Source organism: Danio rerio, chromosome 1, assembly GCF_052040795.2.
Source record: "Danio rerio strain M-AB ecotype USA chromosome 1, GRCz13ab, whole genome shotgun sequence".
Classification (NCBI taxonomy): domain Eukaryota; kingdom Metazoa; phylum Chordata; class Actinopteri; order Cypriniformes; family Danionidae; genus Danio; species Danio rerio.
The window spans coordinates 30,551,792-30,570,893 of record NC_141021.1 but is presented as its reverse complement, the minus strand read 5'-3'; positions in this window follow the sequence as shown (position 1 = coordinate 30,570,893).

Sequence of the window (19,102 nt, the reverse complement as noted above, 5' to 3'; positions counted from 1 at the left end):
CACTTGCAACTTGCTTTAACATGTTTAACAGTGCATGAAATGTTGTCTAAAACAAAAAAGAATGATGCATTTTATGGCTGGATCTGGTTTTATTACATTCTGAATTGGATGTTGAAAATGAGCTTATCTCAGCCAGCAGAGAGGTCAAATCACAGTAATGCAAACTCAGTCAGAGACATAGATTTTCACTTGCAACTTGCTTTAACATGTTTAACAGTGCATGAAATGTTGTCTAAAACAAAAAAGAATGATGCATTTTATGGCTGGATCTGGTTTTATTGCATTCTGAATTGGACGTTGAAAATGAGCTTATCTCAGCCAGCAGAGAGGTCAAATCACAGTAATGCAAACTCAGTCAGAGACATAGATTTTCACTTGCAACTTGCTTTAACATGTTTAACAGTGCATGAAATGTTGTCTAAAACAAAAAAGAATGATGCATTTTATGGCTGGATCTGGTTTTATTACATTCTGAATTGGACGTTGAAAATGAGCTTATCTCAGCCAGCAGAGAGGTCAAATCACAGTAATGCAAACTCAGTCAGAGACATAGATTTTCACTTGTAACTTGCTTTAACATGTTTAACAGTGCATGAAATGTTGTCTAAAACAAAAAAGAATGATGCATTTTATAGCTGGATCTGGTTTTATTACATTCTGAATTGGACGTTGAAAATGAGCTTATCTCAGCCAGCAGAGAGGTCAAATCACAATAATGCAAACTCAGTCAGAGACATAGATTTTCACTTGCAACTTGCTTTAACATGTTTAACAGTGCATGAAATGTTGTCTAAAACAAAAAAGAATGATGCATTTTATAGCTGGATCAGGTTTTATTACATTCTGAATTGGACGTTGAAAATGAGCTTATCTCAGCCAGCAGAGAGGTCAAATCACAGAAATGCAAACTCAGTCAGAGACATAGATTTTCACTTGCAACTTGCTTTAACATGTTTAACAGTGCATGAAATGTTGTCTAAAACAAAAAAGAATGATGCATTTTATGGCTGGATCTGTTTTTATTACATTCTGAATTGGACGTTGAAAATGAGCTTATCTCAGCCAGCAGAGAGGTCAAATCACAGTAATGCAAACTCAGTCAGAGACATAGATTTTCACTTGCAACTTGCTTTAACATGTTTAACAGTGCATGAAATGTTGTCTAAAACAAAAAAGAATGATGCATTTTATGGCTGGATCTGGTTTTATTACATTCTGAATTGGACGTTGACAATGAGCTTATCTCAGCCAGCAGAGAGGTCAAATCACAGTAATGCAAACTCAGTCAGAGACATAGATTTTCACTTGCAACTTGCTTTAACATGTTTAACAGTGCATGAAATGTTGTCTAAAACAAAAAAGAATGATGCATTTTATAGCTGGATCTGGTTTTATTACATTCTGAATTGGACGTTGAAAATGAGCTTATCTCAGCCAGCAGAGAGGTCAAATCACAGAAATGCAAACTCAGTCAGAGACATAGATTTTCACTTGCAACTTGCTTTAACATGTTTAACAGTGCATGAAATGTTGTCTAAAACAAAAAAGAATGATGCATTTTATAGCTGGATCAGGTTTTATTACATTCTGAATTGGACGTTGAAAATGAGCTTATCTCAGCCAGCAGAGAGGTCAAATCACAGTAATGCAAACTCAGTCAGAGACATAGATTTTCACTTGCAACTTGCTTTAACATGTTTAACAGTGCATGAAATGTTGTCTAAAACAAAAAAGAATGATGCATTTTATGGCTGGATCTGGTTTTATTACATTCTGAATTGGATGTTGAAAATGAGCTTATCTCAGCCAGCAGAGAGGTCAAATCACAGTAATGCAAACTCAGTCAGAGACATAGATTTTCACTTGCAACTTGCTTTAACATGTTTAACAGTGCATGAAATGTTGTCTAAAACAAAAAAGAATGATGCATTTTATGGCTGGATCTGGTTTTATTGCATTCTGAATTGGACGTTGAAAATGAGCTTATCTCAGCCAGCAGAGAGGTCAAATCACAGTAATGCAAACTCAGTCAGAGACATAGATTTTCACTTGCAACTTGCTTTAACATGTTTAACAGTGCATGAAATGTTGTCTAAAACAAAAAAGAATGATGCATTTTATGGCTGGATCTGGTTTTATTACATTCTGAATTGGACGTTGAAAATGAGCTTATCTCAGCCAGCAGAGAGGTCAAATCACAGTAATGCAAACTCAGTCAGAGACATAGATTTTCACTTGCAACTTGCTTTAACATGTTTAACAGTGCATGAAATGTTGTCTAAAACAAAAAAGAATGATGCATTTTATAGCTGGATCTGGTTTTATTACATTCTGAATTGGACGTTGAAAATGAGCTTATCTCAGCCAGCAGAGAGGTCAAATCACAATAATGCAAACTCAGTCAGAGACATAGATTTTCACTTGCAACTTGCTTTAACATGTTTAACAGTGCATGAAATGTTGTCTAAAACTAAAAAGAATGATGCATTTTATGGCTGGATCTGGTTTTATTACATTCTGAATTGGACGTTGAAAATGAGCTTATCTCAGCCAGCAGAGAGGTCAAATCACAGTAATGCAAACTCAGTCAGAGACATAGATTTTCACTTGCAACTTGCTTTAACATGTTTAACAGTGCATGAAATGTTGTCTAAAACAAAAAAGAATGATGCATTTTATAGCTGGATCTGGTTTTATTACATTCTGAATTGGACGTTGAAAATGAGCTTATCTCAGCCAGCAGAGAGGTCAAATCACAGTAATGCAAACTCAGTCAGAGACATAGATTTTCACTTGCAACTTGCTTTAACATGTTTAACAGTGCATGAAATGTTGTCTAAAACAAAAAAGAATGATGCATTTTATAGCTGGATCAGGTTTTATTACATACTGAATTGGACGTTGAAAATGAGCTTATCTCAGCCAGCAGAGAGGTCAAATCACAGTAATGCAAACTCAGTCAGAGACATAGATTTTCACTTGCAACTTGCTTTAACATGTTTAACAGTGCATGAAATGTTGTCTAAAACAAAAAAGAATGATGCATTTTATGGCTGGATATGGTTTTATTGCATTCTGAATTGGACGTTGAAAATGAGCTTATCTCAGCCAGCAGAGAGGTCAAATCACAGTAATGCAAACTCAGTCAGAGACATAGATTTTCACTTGCAACTTGCTTTAACACGTTTAACAGTGCATGAAATGTTGTCTGAAACAAAAAAGAATGATGCATTTTATAGCTGGATCTGGTTTTATTACATTCTGAATTGGACGTTGAAAATGAGCTTATCTCAGCCAGCAGAGAGGTCAAATCACAGTAATGCAAACTCAGTCAGAGACATAGATTTTCACTTGCAACTTGCTTTAACATGTTTAACAGTGCATGAAATGTTGTCTAAAACAAAAAAGAATGATGCATTTTATGGCTGGATCTGGTTTTATTACATTCTGAATTGGATGTTGAAAATGAGCTTATCTCAGCCAGCAGAGAGGTCAAATCACAGTAATGCAAACTCAGTCAGAGACATAGATTTTCACTTGCAACTTGCTTTAACATGTTTAACAGTGCATGAAATGTTGTCTAAAACAAAAAAGAATGATGCATTTTATGGCTGGATCTGGTTTTATTGCATTCTGAATTGGACGTTGAAAATGAGCTTATCTCAGCCAGCAGAGAGGTCAAATCACAGTAATGCAAACTCAGTCAGAGACATAGATTTTCACTTGCAACTTGCTTTAACATGTTTAACAGTGCATGAAATGTTGTCTGAAACAAAAAAGAATGATGCATTTTATAGCTGGATCTGGTTTTATTACATTCTGAATTGGACGTTGAAAATGAGCTTATCTCAGCCAGCAGAGAGGTCAAATCACAGTAATGCAAACTCAGTCAGAGACATAGATTTTCACTTGCAACTTGCTTTAACATGTTTAACAGTGCATGAAATGTTGTCTAAAACAAAAAAGAATGATGCATTTTATAGCTGGATCTGGTTTTATTACATTCTGAATTGGACGTTGAAAATGGGCTTATCTCAGCCAGCAGAGAGGTCAAATCACAATAATGCAAACTCAGTCAGAGACATAGATTTTCACTTGCAACTTGCTTTAACATGTTTAAGAGTGCATGAAATGTTGTCTAAAACTAAAAAGAATGATGCATTTTATGGCTGGATCTGGTTTTATTACATTCTGAATTGGACGTTGAAAATGAGCTTATCTCAGCCAGCAGAGAGGTCAAATCACAGTAATGCAAACTCAGTCAGAGACATAGATTTTCACTTGCAACTTGCTTTAACATGTTTAACAGTGCATGAAATGTTGTCTAAAACAAAAAAGAATGATGCATTTTATGGCTGGATCTGGTTTTATTACATTCTGAATTGGACGTTGAAAATGAGCTTATCTCAGCCAGCAGAGAGGTCAAATCACAGTAATGCAAACTCAGTCAGAGACATAGATTTTCACTTGCAACTTGCTTTAACATGTTTAACAGTGCATGAAATGTTGTCTAAAACAAAAAAGAATGATGCATTTTACAGCTGGATCAGGTTTTATTACATTCTGAATTGGACGTTGAAAATGAGCTTATCTCAGCCAGCAGAGAGGTCAAATCACAGAAATGCAAACTCAGTCAGAGACATAGATTTTCACTTGCAACTTGCTTTAACATGTTTAACAGTGCATGAAATGTTGTCTAAAACAAAAAAGAATGATGCATTTTATGGCTGGATCTGTTTTTATTACATTCTGAATTGGACGTTGAAAATGAGCTTATCTCAGCCAGCAGAGAGGTCAAATCACAGTAATGCAAACTCAGTCAGAGACATAGATTTTCACTTGCAACTTGCTTTAACATGTTTAACAGTGCATGAAATGTTGTCTAAAACAAAAAAGAATGATGCATTTTATGGCTGGATCTGGTTTTATTGCATTCTGAATTGGACGTTGAAAATGAGCTTATCTCAGCCAGCAGAGAGGTCAAATCACAGTAATGCAAACTCAGTCAGAGACATAGATTTTCACTTGCAACTTGCTTTAACATGTTTAACAGTGCATGAAATGTTGTCTGAAACAAAAAAGAATGATGCATTTTATAGCTGGATCTGGTTTTATTACATTCTGAATTGGACGTTGAAAATGAGCTTATCTCAGCCAGCAGAGAGGTCAAATCACAGTAATGCAAACTCAGTCAGAGACATAGATTTTCACTTGCAACTTGCTTTAACATGTTTAACAGTGCATGAAATGTTGTCTAAAACAAAAAAGAATGATGCATTTTATGGCTGGATCTGGTTTTATTACATTCTGAATTGGACGTTGAAAATGAGCTTATCTCAGCCAGCAGAGAGGTCAAATCACAGTAATGCAAACTCAGTCAGAGACATAGATTTTCACTTGCAACTTGCTTTAACATGTTTAACAGTGCATGAAATGTTGTCTAAAACTAAAAAGAATGATGCATTTTATGGCTGGATCTGGTTTTATTACATTCTGAATTGGACGTTGAAAATGAGCTTATCTCAGCCAGCAGAGAGGTCAAATCACAGTAATGCAAACTCAGTCAGAGACATAGATTTTCACTTGCAACTTGCTTTAACATGTTTAACAGTGCATGAAATGTTGTCTGAAACAAAAAAGAATGATGCATTTTATAGCTGGATCTGGTTTTATTACATTCTGAATTGGACGTTGAAAATGAGCTTATCTCAGCCAGCAGAGAGGTCAAATCACAGTAATGCAAACTCAGTCAGAGACATAGATTTTCACTTGCAACTTGCTTTAACATGTTTAACAGTGCATGAAATGTTGTCTAAAACAAAAAAGAATGATGCATTTTATGGCTGGATCTGGTTTTATTACATTCTGAATTGGACGTTGAAAATGAGCTTATCTCAGCCAGCAGAGAGGTCAAATCACAGTAATGCAAACTCAGTCAGAGACATAGATTTTCACTTGCAACTTGCTTTAACATGTTTAACAGTGCATGAAATGTTGTCTAAAACAAAAAAGAATGATGCATTTTATGGCTGGATCTGGTTTTATTACATTCTGAATTGGACGTTGAAAATGAGCTTATCTCAGCCAGCAGAGAGGTCAAATCACAGTAATGCAAACTCAGTCAGAGACATAGATTTTCACTTGCAACTTGCTTTAACATGTTTAACAGTGCATGAAATGTTGTCTAAAACAAAAAAGAATGATGCATTTTATGGCTGGATCTGGTTTTATTACATTCTGAATTGGACGTTGAAAATGAGCTTATCTCAGCCAGCAGAGAGGTCAAATCACAGTAATGCAAACTCAGTCAGAGACATAGATTTTCACTTGCAACTTGCTTTAACATGTTTAACAGTGCATGAAATGTTGTCTAAAACAAAAAAGAATGATGCATTTTATAGCTGGATCAGGTTTTATTACATTCTGAATTGGACGTTGAAAATGAGCTTATCTCAGCCAGCAGAGAGGTCAAATCACAGTAATGCAAACTTAGTCAGAGACATAGATTTTCACTTGCAACTTGCTTTAACATGTTTAACAGTGCATGAAATGTTGTCTAAAACAAAAAAGAATGATGCAATTTATAGCTGGATCAGGTTTTATTACATTCTGAATTGGACGTTGAAAATGAGCTTATCTCAGCCAGCAGAGAGGTCAAATCACAGTAATGCAAACTCAGTCAGAGACATAGATTTTCACTTGCAACTTGCTTTAACATGTTTAACAGTGCATGAAATGTTGTCTAAAACAAAAAAGAATGATGCATTTTATAGCTGGATCAGGTTTTATTACATACTGAATTGGACGTTGAAAATGAGCTTATCTCAGCCAGCAGAGAGGTCAAATCACAGTAATGCAAACTCAGTCAGAGACATAGATTTTCACTTGCAACTTGCTTTAACATGTTTAACAGTGCATGAAATGTTGTCTAAAACAAAAAAGAATGATGCATTTTATGGCTGGATATGGTTTTATTGCATTCTGAATTGGACGTTGAAAATGAGCTTATCTCAGCCAGCAGAGAGGTCAAATCACAGTAATGCAAACTCAGTCAGAGACATAGATTTTCACTTGCAACTTGCTTTAACACGTTTAACAGTGCATGAAATGTTGTCTGAAACAAAAAAGAATGATGCATTTTATAGCTGGATCTGGTTTTATTACATTCTGAATTGGACGTTGAAAATGAGCTTATCTCAGCCAGCAGAGAGGTCAAATCACAGTAATGCAAACTCAGTCAGAGACATAGATTTTCACTTGCAACTTGCTTTAACATGTTTAACAGTGCATGAAATGTTGTCTAAAACAAAAAAGAATGATGCATTTTATAGCTGGATCTGGTTTAATTACATTCTGAATTGGACGTTGAAAATGAGCTTATCTCAGCCAGCAGAGAGGTCAAATCACAATAATGCAAACTCAGTCAGAGACATAGATTTTCACTTGCAACTTGCTTTAACATGTTTAACAGTGCATGAAATGTTGTCTAAAACAAAAAAGAATGATGCATTTTATGGCTGGATCTGTTTTTATCACTTTCTAAAATGGACGTTGAAAATGAGCTCATCTCAGCCAGCAGAGAGGTCAAATCACAGTAATGCAAACTCAGTCAGAGACATAGATTTTCACTTGCAACTTGCTTTAACATGTTTAACAGTGCATGAAATGTTGTCTAAAACAAAAAAGAATGATGCATTTTATGGCTGGATCTGGTTTTATTACATTCTGAATTGGATGTTGAAAATGAGCTTATCTCAGCCAGCAGAGAGGTCAAATCACAGTAATGCAAACTCAGTCAGAGACATAGATTTTCACTTGCAACTTGCTTTAACATGTTTAACAGTGCATGAAATGTTGTCTAAAACAAAAAAGAATGATGCATTTTATGGCTGGATCTGGTTTTATTGCATTCTGAATTGGACGTTGAAAATGAGCTTATCTCAGCCAGCAGAGAGGTCAAATCACAGTAATGCAAACTCAGTCAGAGACATAGATTTTCACTTGCAACTTGCTTTAACATGTTTAACAGTGCATGAAATGTTGTCTAAAACAAAAAAGAATGATGCATTTTATGGCTGGATCTGGTTTTATTACATTCTGAATTGGACGTTGAAAATGAGCTTATCTCAGCCAGCAGAGAGGTCAAATCACAGTAATGCAAACTCAGTCAGAGACATAGATTTTCACTTGCAACTTGCTTTAACATGTTTAACAGTGCATGAAATGTTGTCTAAAACAAAAAAGAATGATGCATTTTATAGCTGGATCTGGTTTTATTACATTCTGAATTGGACGTTGAAAATGAGCTTATCTCAGCCAGCAGAGAGGTCAAATCACAATAATGCAAACTCAGTCAGAGACATAGATTTTCACTTGCAACTTGCTTTAACATGTTTAACAGTGCATGAAATGTTGTCTAAAACTAAAAAGAATGATGCATTTTATGGCTGGATCTGGTTTTATTACATTCTGAATTGGACGTTGAAAATGAGCTTATCTCAGCCAGCAGAGAGGTCAAATCACAGTAATGCAAACTCAGTCAGAGACATAGATTTTCACTTGCAACTTGCTTTAACATGTTTAACAGTGCATGAAATGTTGTCTAAAACAAAAAAGAATGATGCATTTTATGGGTGGATCTGGTTTTATTACATTCTGAATTGGACGTTGAAAGTGAGCTTATCTCAGCCAGCAGAGAGGTCAAATCACAGAAATGCAAACTCAGTCAGAGACATAGATTTTTACTTGCAACTTGCTTTAACATGTTTAACAGTGCATGAAATGTTGTCTAAAACAAAAAAGAATGATGCATTTTATGGCTGGATCTGTTTTTATTACATTCTGAATTGGACGTTGAAAATGAGCTTATCTCAGCCAGCAGAGAGGTCAAATCACAGTAATGCAAACTTAGTCAGAGACATAGATTTTCACTTGCAACTTGCTTTAACATGTTTAACAGTGCATGAAATGTTATCTAAAACAAAAAAGAATGATGCAATTTATAGCTGGATCAGGTTTTATTACATTCTGAATTGGACGTTGAAAATGAGCTTATCTCAGCCAGCAGAGAGGTCAAATCACAGTAATGCAAACTTAGTCAGAGACATAGATTTTCACTTGCAACTTGCTTTAACATGTTTAACAGTGCATGAAATGTTGTCTAAAACAAAAAAGAATGATGCAATATATAGCTGGATCAGGTTTTATTACATTCTGAATTGGACGTTGAAAATGAGCTTATCTCAGCCAGCAGAGAGGTCAAATCACAGTAATGCAAACTCAGTCAGAGACATAGATTTTCACTTGCAACTTGCTTTAACATGTTTAACAGTGCATGAAATGTTGTCTAAAACAAAAAAGAATGATGCATTTTATGGCTGGATCAGGTTTTATTACATTCTGAATTGGACGTTGAAAATGAGCTTATCTCAGCCAGCAGAGAGGTCAAATTACAGTAATGCAAACTTAGTCAGAGACATAGATTTTCACTTGCAACTTGCTTTAACATGTTTAACAGTGCATGAAATGTTGTCTAAAACAAAAAAGAATGATGCAATTTATAGCTGGATCAGGTTTTATTACATTCTGAATTGGACGTTGAAAATGAGCTTATCTCAGCCAGCAGAGAGGTCAAATCACAGTAATGCAAACTCAGTCAGAGACATAGATTTTCACTTGCAACTTGCTTTAACATGTTTAACAGTGCATGAAATGTTGTCTAAAACAAAAAAGAATGATGCATTTTATAGCTGGATCAGGTTTTATTACATACTGAATTGGACGTTGAAAATGAGCTTATCTCAGCCAGCAGAGAGGTCAAATTACAGTAATGCAAACTTAGTCAGAGACATAGATTTTCACTTGCAACTTGCTTTAACATGTTTAACAGTGCATGAAATGTTGTCTAAAACAAAAAAGAATGATGCAATTTATAGCTGGATCAGGTTTTATTACATTCTGAATTGGACGTTGAAAATGAGCTTATCTCAGCCAGCAGAGAGGTCAAATCACAGTAATGCAAACTCAGTCAGAGACATAGATTTTCACTTGCAACTTGCTTTAACATGTTTAACAGTGCATGAAATGTTGTCTAAAACAAAAAAGAATGATGCATTTTATAGCTGGATCAGGTTTTATTACATACTGAATTGGACGTTGAAAATGAGCTTATCTCAGCCAGCAGAGAGGTCAAATCACAGTAATGCAAACTCAGTCAGAGACATAGATTTTCACTTGCAACTTGCTTTAACATGTTTAACAGTGCATGAAATGTTGTCTAAAACAAAAAAGAATGATGCATTTTATGGCTGGATATGGTTTTATTGCATTCTGAATTGGACGTTGAAAATGAGCTTATCTCAGCCAGCAGAGAGGTCAAATCACAGTAATGCAAACTCAGTCAGAGACATAGATTTTCACTTGCAACTTGCTTTAACATGTTTAACAGTGCATGAAATGTTGTCTAAAACAAAAAAGAATGATGCATTTTATGGCTGGATCTGGTTTTATTACATTCTGAATTGGACGTTGAAAATGAGCTTATCTCAGCCAGCAGAGAGGTCAAATCACAGTAATGCAAACTCAGTCAGAGACATAGATTTTCACTTGCAACTTGCTTTAACATGTTTAACAGTGCATGAAATGTTGTCTAAAACAAAAAAGAATGATGCATTTTATAGCTGGATCTGGTTTAATTACATTCTGAATTGGACGTTGAAAATGAGCTTATCTCAGCCAGCAGAGAGGTCAAATCACAATAATGCAAACTCAGTCAGAGACATAGATTTTCACTTGCAACTTGCTTTAACATGTTTAACAGTGCATGAAATGTTGTCTAAAACAAAAAAGAATGATGCATATTATGGCTGGATCTGTTTTTATCACTTTCTAAAATGGACGTTGAAAATGAGCTCATCTCAGCCAGTAGAGAGGTCAAATCACAGTAATGCAAACTCAGTCAGAGACATAGATTTTCACTTGCAACTTGCTTTAACATGTTTAACAGTGCATGAAATGTTGTCTAAAACAAAAAAGAATGATGCATTTTATGGCTGGATCTGGTTTTATTACATTCTGAATTGGATGTTGAAAATGAGCTTATCTCAGCCAGCAGAGAGGTCAAATCACAGTAATGCAAACTCAGTCAGAGACATAGATTTTCACTTGCAACTTGCTTTAACATGTTTAACAGTGCATGAAATGTTGTCTAAAACAAAAAAGAATGATGCATTTTATGGCTGGATCTGGTTTTATTGCATTCTGAATTGGACGTTGAAAATGAGCTTATCTCAGCCAGCAGAGAGGTCAAATCACAGTAATGCAAACTCAGTCAGAGACATAGATTTTCACTTGCAACTTGCTTTAACATGTTTAACAGTGCATGAAATGTTGTCTAAAACAAAAAAGAATGATGCATTTTATGGCTGGATCTGGTTTTATTACATTCTGAATTGGACGTTGAAAATGAGCTTATCTCAGCCAGCAGAGAGGTCAAATCACAGTAATGCAAACTCAGTCAGAGACATAGATTTTCACTTGCAACTTGCTTTAACATGTTTAACAGTGCATGAAATGTTGTCTAAAACAAAAAAGAATGATGCATTTTATAGCTGGATCTGGTTTTATTACATTCTGAATTGGACGTTGAAAATGAGCTTATCTCAGCCAGCAGAGAGGTCAAATCACAATAATGCAAACTCAGTCAGAGACATAGATTTTCACTTGCAACTTGCTTTAACATGTTTAACAGTGCATGAAATGTTGTCTAAAACTAAAATTAATGATGCATTTTATGGCTGTATCTGGTTTTATTACATTCTGAATTGGACGTTGAAAATGAGCTTATCTCAGCCAGCAGAGAGGTCAAATCACAGTAATGCAAACTCAGTCAGAGACATAGATTTTCACTTGCAACTTGCTTTAACATGTTTAACAGTGCATGAAATGTTGTCTAAAACAAAAAAGAATGATGCATTTTATGGCTGGATCTGGTTTTATTACATTCTGAATTGGACGTTGAAAATGAGCTTATCTCAGCCAGCAGAGAGGTCAAATCACAGTAATGCAAACTCAGTCAGAGACATAGATTTTCACTTGCAACTTGCTTTAACATGTTTAACAGTGCATGAAATGTTGTCTAAAACAAAAAAGAATGATGCATTTTATAGCTGGATCAGGTTTTATTACATTCTGAATTGGACGTTGAAAATGAGCTTATCTCAGCCAGCAGAGAGGTCAAATCACAGAAATGCAAACTCAGTCAGAGACATAGATTTTCACTTGCAACTTGCTTTAACATGTTTAACAGTGCATGAAATGTTGTCTAAAACAAAAAAGAATGATGCATTTTATGGCTGGATCTGTTTTTATTACATTCTGAATTGGACGTTGAAAATGAGCTTATCTCAGCCAGCAGAGAGGTCAAATCACAGTAATGCAAACTCAGTCAGAGACATAGATTTTCACTTGCAACTTGCTTTAACATGTTTAACAGTGCATGAAATGTTGTCTAAAACAAAAAAGAATGATGCATTTTATGGCTGGATCTGTTTTTATCACTTTCTAAAATTGACGTTGAAAATGAGCTTATCTCAGCCAGCAGAGAGGTCAAATCACAGTAATGCAAACTCAGTCAGAGACATAGATTTTCACTTGCAACTTGCTTTAACATGTTTAACAGTGCATGAAATGTTGTCTAAAACAAAAAAGAATGATGCATTTTATGGCTGGATCTGGTTTTATTACATTCTGAATTGGACGTTGAAAATGAGCTTATCTCAGCCAGCAGAGAGGTCAAATCACAGTAATGCAAACTCAGTCAGAGACATAGATTTTCACTTGCAACTTGCTTTAACATGTTTAACAGTGCATGAAATGTTGTCTAAAACTAAAAAGAATGATGCATTTTATGGCTGGATCTGGTTTTATTACATTCTGAATTGGACGTTGAAAATGAGCTTATCTCAGCCAGCAGAGAGGTCAAATCACAGTAATGCAAACTCAGTCAGAGACATAGATTTTCACTTGCAACTTGCTTTAACATGTTTAACAGTGCATGAAATGTTGTCTAAAACAAAAAAGAATGATGCATTTTATAGCTGGATCTGGTTTTATTACATTCTGAATTGGACGTTGAAAATGAGCTTATCTCAGCCAGCAGAGAGGTCAAATCACAATAATGCAAACTCAGTCAGAGACATAGATTTTCACTTGCAACTTGCTTTAACATGTTTAACAGTGCATGAAATGTTGTCTAAAACTAAAATGAATGATGCATTTTATGGCTGGATCTGGTTTTATTACATTCTGAATTGGACGTTGAAAATGAGCTTATCTCAGCCAGCAGAGAGGTCAAATCACAGTAATGCAAACTCAGTCAGAGACATAGATTTTCACTTGCAACTTGCTTTAACATGTTTAACAGTGCATGAAATGTTGTCTAAAACAAAAAAGAATGATGCATTTTATGGCTGGATCTGGTTTTATTACATTCTGAATTGGACGTTGAAAATGAGCTTATCTCAGCCAGCAGAGAGGTCAAATCACAGTAATGCAAACTCAGTCAGAGACATAGATTTTCACTTGCAACTTGCTTTAACATGTTTAACAGTGCATGAAATGTTGTCTAAAACAAAAAAGAATGATGCATTTTATAGCTGGATCAGGTTTTATTACATTCTGAATTGGACGTTGAAAATGAGCTTATCTCAGCCAGCAGAGAGGTCAAATCACAGTAATGCAAACTCAGTCAGAGACATAGATTTTCTTTTGCAACTTGCTTTAACATGTTTAACAGTGCATGAAATGTTGTCTAAAACAAAAAAGAATGATGCATTTTATGGCTGGATCTGTTTTTATTACATTCTAAATTGGACGTTGAAAATGAGCTTATCTCAGCCAGCAGAGAGGTCAAATCACAGTAATGCAAACTCAGTCAGAGACATAGATTTTCACTTGCAACTTGCTTTAACATGTTTAACAGTGCATGAAATGTTGTCTAAAACAAAAAAGAATGATGCATTTTATGGCTGGATCTGTTTTTATCACTTTCTAAAATTGACGTTGAAAATGAGCTTATCTCAGCCAGCAGAGAGGTCAAATCACAGTAATGCAAACTCAGTCAGAGACATAGATTTTCACTTGCAACTTGCTTTAACATGTTTAACAGTGCATGAAATGTTGTCTAAAACAAAAAAGAATGATGCATTTTATGGCTGGATCTGGTTTTATTACATTCTGAATTGGACGTTGAAAATGAGCTTATCTCAGCCAGCAGAGAGGTCAAATCACAGTAATGCAAACTCAGTCAGAGACATAGATTTTCACTTGCAACTTGCTTTAACATGTTTAACAGTGCATGAAATGTTGTCTAAAACTAAAAAGAATGATGCATTTTATGGCTGGATCTGGTTTTATTACATTCTGAATTGGACGTTGAAAATGAGCTTATCTCAGCCAGCAGAGAGGTCAAATCACAGTAATGCAAACTCAGTCAGAGACATAGATTTTCACTTGCAACTTGCTTTAACATGTTTAACAGTGCATGAAATGTTGTCTGAAACAAAAAAGAATGATGCATTTTATAGCTGGATCTGGTTTTATTACATTCTGAATTGGACGTTGAAAATGAGCTTATCTCAGCCAGCAGAGAGGTCAAATCACAGTAATGCAAACTCAGTCAGAGACATAGATTTTCACTTGCAACTTGCTTTAACATGTTTAACAGTGCATGAAATGTTGTCTAAAACAAAAAAGAATGATGCATTTTATGGCTGGATCTGGTTTTATTACATTCTGAATTGGACGTTGAAAATGAGCTTATCTCAGCCAGCAGAGAGGTCAAATCACAGTAATGCAAACTCAGTCAGAGACATAGATTTTCACTTGCAACTTGCTTTAACATGTTTAACAGTGCATGAAATGTTGTCTAAAACTAAAAAGAATGATGCATTTTATGGCTGGATCTGGTTTTATTACATTCTGAATTGGACGTTGAAAATGAGCTTATCTCAGCCAGCAGAGAGGTCAAATCACAGTAATGCAAACTCAGTCAGAGACATAGATTTTCACTTGCAACTTGCTTTAACATGTTTAACAGTGCATGAAATGTTGTCTAAAACAAAAAAGAATGATGCATTTTATGGCTGGATCTGGTTTTATTACATTCTGAATTGGACGTTGAAAATGAGCTTATCTCAGCCAGCAGAGAGGTCAAATCACAGTAATGCAAACTCAGTCAGAGACATAGATTTTCACTTGCAACTTGCTTTAACATGTTTAACAGTGCATGAAATGTTGTCTAAAACAAAAAAGAATGATGCATTTTATGGCTGGATCTGGTTTTATTGCATTCTGAATTGGACGTTGAAAATGAGCTTATCTCAGCCAGCAGAGAGGTCAAATCACAGAAATGCAAACTCAGTCAGAGACATAGATTTTCACTTGCAACTTGCTTTAACATGTTTAACAGTGCATGAAATGTTGTCTAAAACAAAAAAGAATGATGCATTTTATGGCTGGATCTGTTTTTATTACATTCTGAATTGGACGTTGAAAATGAGCTTATCTCAGCCAGCAGAGAGGTCAAATCACAGTAATGCAAACTCAGTCAGAGACATAGATTTTCACTTGCAACTTGCTTTAACATGTTTAACAGTGCATGAAATGTTGTCTAAAACAAAAAAGAATGATGCATTTTATGGCTGGATCTGGTTTTATTACATTCTGAATTGGACGTTGAAAATGAGCTTATCTCAGCCAGCAGAGAGGTCAAATCACAGTAATGCAAACTCAGTCAGAGACATAGATTTTCACTTGCAACTTGCTTTAACATGTTTAACAGTGCATGAAATGTTGTCTAAAACAAAAAAGAATGATGCATTTTATAGCTGGATCAGGTTTTATTACATTCTGAATTGGATGTTGAAAATGAGCTTATCTCAGCCAGCAGAGAGGTCAAATCACAGTAATGCAAACTCAGTCAGAGACATAGATTTTCACTTGCAACTTGCTTTAACATGTTTAACAGTGCATGAAATGTTGTCTAAAACAAAAAAGAATGATGCATTTTATGGCTGGATCTGGTTTTATTACATTCTGAATTGGACGTTGAAAATGAGCTTATCTCAGCCAGCAGAGAGGTCAAATCACAGTAATGCAAACTCAGTCAGAGACATAGATTTTCACTTGCAACTTGCTTTAACATGTTTAACAGTGCATGAAATGTTGTCTAAAACAAAAAAGAATGATGCATTTTATAGCTGGATCAGGTTTTATTACATTCTGAATTGGACGTTGAAAATGAGCTTATCTCAGCCAGCAGAGAGGTCAAATCACAGAAATGCAAACTCAGTCAGAGACATAGATTTTCACTTGCAACTTGCTTTAACATGTTTAACAGTGCATGAAATGTTGTCTAAAACAAAAAAGAATGATGCATTTTATGGCTGGATCTGTTTTTATTACATTCTGAATTGGACGTTGAAAATGAGCTTATCTCAGCCAGCAGAGAGGTCAAATCACAGTAATGCAAACTCAGTCAGAGACATAGATTTTCACTTGCAACTTGCTTTAACATGTTTAACAGTGCATGAAATGTTGTCTAAAACAAAAAACAATGATGCATTTTATGGCTGGATCTGTTTTTATCACTTTCTAAAATTGACGTTGAAAATGAGCTTATCTCAGCCAGCAGAGAGGTCAAATCACAGTAATGCAAACTCAGTCAGAGACATAGATTTTCACTTGCAACTTGCTTTAACATGTTTAACAGTGCATGAAATGTTGTCTAAAACAAAAAAGAATGATGCATTTTATAGCTGGATCTGGTTTTATTACATTCTGAATTGGACGTTGAAAATGAGCTTATCTCAGCCAGCAGAGAGGTCAAATCACAATAATGCAAACTCAGTCAGAGACATAGATTTTCACTTGCAACTTGCTTTAACATGTTTAACAGTGCATGAAATGTTGTCTAAAACTAAAAAGAATGATGCATTTTATGGCTGGATCTGGTTTTATTACATTCTGAATTGGACGTTGAAAATGAGCTTATCTCAGCCAGCAGAGAGGTCAAATCACAGTAATGCAAACTCAGTCAGAGACATAGATTTTCACTTGCAACTTGCTTTAACATGTTTAACAGTGCATGAAATGTTGTCTAAAACAAAAAAGAATGATGCATTTTATGGCTGGATCTGGTTTTATTACATTCTGAATTGGACGTTGAAAGTGAGCTTATCTCAGCCAGCAGAGAGGTCAAATCACAGAAATGCAAACTCAGTCAGAGACATAGATTTTCACTTGCAACTTGCTTTAACATGTTTAACAGTGCATGAAATGTTGTCTAAAACAAAAAAGAATGATGCATTTTATGGCTGGATCTGTTTTTATTACATTCTGAATTGGACGTTGAAAATGAGCTTATCTCAGCCAGCAGAGAGGTCAAATCACAGTAATGCAAACTTAGTCAGAGACATAGATTTTCACTTGCAACTTGCTTTAACATGTTTAACAGTGCATGAAATGTTGTCTAAAACAAAAAAGAATGATGCATTTTATGGCTGGATCTGTTTTTATCACTTTCTAAAATGGACGTTGAAAATGAGCTCATCTCAGCCAGCAGAGAGGTCAAATCACAGTAATGCAAACTCAGTCAGAGACATAGATTTTCACTTGCAACTTGCTTTAACATGTTTAACAGTGCATGAAATGTTGTCTAAAACAAAAAAGAATGATGCATTTTATGGCTGGATCTGGTTTTATTACATTCTGAATTGGATGTTGAAAATGAGCTTATCTCAGCCAGCAGAGAGGTCAAATCACAGTAATGCAAACTCAGTCAGAGACATAGATTTTCACTTGCAACTTGCTTTAACATGTTTAACAGTGCATGAAATGTTGTCTAAAACAAAAAAGAATGATGCATTTTATGGCTGGATCTGGTTTTATTGCATTCTGAATTGGACGTTGAAAATGAGCTTATCTCAGCCAGCAGAGAGGTCAAATCACAGTAATGCAAACTCAGTCAGAGACATAGATTTTCACTTGCAACTTGCTTTAACATGTTTAACAGTGCATGAAATGTTGTCTGAAACAAAAAAGAATGATGCATTTTATAGCTGGATCTGGTTTTATTACATTCTGAATTGGACGTTGAAAATGAGCTTATCTCAGCCAGCAGAGAGGTCAAATCACAGTAATGCAAACTCAGTCAGAGACATAGATTTTCACTTGCAACTTGCTTTAACATGTTTAACAGTGCATGAAATGTTGTCTAAAACAAAAAAGAATGATGCATTTTATGGCTGGATCTGGTTTTATTACATTCTGAATTGGACGTTGAAAATGAGCTTATCTCAGCCAGCAGAGAGGTCAAATCACAGTAATGCAAACTCAGTCAGAGACATAGATTTTCACTTGCAACTTGCTTTAACATGTTTAACAGTGCATGAAATGTTGTCTAAAACAAAAAAGAATGATGCATTTTATAGCTGGATCTGGTTTTATTACATTCTGAATTGGACGTTGAAAATGAGCTTATCTCAGCCAGCAGAGAGGTCAAATCACAATAATGCAAACTCAGTCAGAGACATAGATTTTCACTTGCAACTTGCTTTAACATGTTTAACAGTGCATGAAATGTTGTCTAAAACTAAAAAGAATGATGCATTTTATGGCTGGATCTGGTTTTATTACATTCTGAATTGGACGTTGAAAATGAGCTTATCTCAGCCAGCAGAGAGGTCAAATCACAGTAATGCAAACTCAGTCAGAGACATAGATTTTCACTTGCAACTTGCTTTAACATGTTTAACAGTGCATGAAATGTTGTCTAAAACAAAAAAGAATGATGCATTTTATGGCTGGATCTGGTTTTATTACATTCTGAATTGGACGTTGAAAATGAGCTTATCTCAGCCAGCAGAGAGGTCAAATCACAGTAATGCAAACTCAGTCAGAGACATAGATTTTCACTTGCAACTTGCTTTAACATGTTTAACAGTGCATGAAATGTTGTCTAAAACAAAAAAGAATGATGCATTTTATAGCTGGATCAGGTTTTATTACATTCTGAATTGGACGTTGAAAATGAGCTTATCTC